The sequence below is a fragment of the Penaeus monodon genome, chromosome 21 (genome assembly GCF_015228065.2).
Source record: "Penaeus monodon isolate SGIC_2016 chromosome 21, NSTDA_Pmon_1, whole genome shotgun sequence".
NCBI lineage: Eukaryota > Metazoa > Arthropoda > Malacostraca > Decapoda > Penaeidae > Penaeus > Penaeus monodon.
Window position 1 is genome coordinate 29,785,402 of NC_051406.1, and position 558 is coordinate 29,785,959.

General features: G+C 37.3%; 1 protein-coding gene across 1 annotated transcript in view; it reads right to left on the bottom strand.

Moving 5' to 3' along the window:
* Positions 1-495, bottom strand: part of LOC119586419 (glycoprotein 3-alpha-L-fucosyltransferase A-like) — a 57,549-nt gene extending 57,054 nt beyond the window's left edge. Inside the window, exon 1 of the mRNA XM_037935141.1 lies at positions 412-495. The gene's annotated coding sequence lies outside the window, so the exon portion shown is untranslated. The remainder of the gene's footprint in view (positions 1-411) is intronic.
* Positions 496-558: the final 63 nt, after the last annotated feature.

Genomic DNA, 558 nt, shown 5'->3' on the forward strand with positions numbered 1-558 from the left:
GTATATGTGTGTATTATACACATAAAATCATCAATCATATCGTCGATATAATTGATGAAAAAAAAAAGAAAATTAACATGCGACGTAGCTGGACGTGATGTTGAAACCGACATTTTTTTTCTTGACACCGTTTATGAGAAACACACTTGTGGGGCAAGAAATGCAGCACGTGAGTGTATGTGCGTTGTTCTGCTTTTTCGCATAGGCAGATTTTCCATACTTCTTGTATTTCACTTTTGATGCAAATAATTAAATCTAAGAATTTCGCAATTTTACAGTTTTATTTCATCCACGTTTCTGTGGTTTACTCAGAGCGACACTGTAACTAATCCCTTTGTAATCTATAAAAAAAATAAAGTTCTTACACTAAAAAACAAGACAAACACACTTCTGTAACCACGTTGTCCATACCAGTATGCACCTCTACTTTATCGTCCAGCAGGTGTTGACTGGTAAAGCCACCAAATGCGAGCGGAGAACAGGTGGAGCCACGGGCAGATCTTTCTCAACAACTGCTGGACACATCTGCTTAATCGGCGATTTTTCTGCTAAAATTTT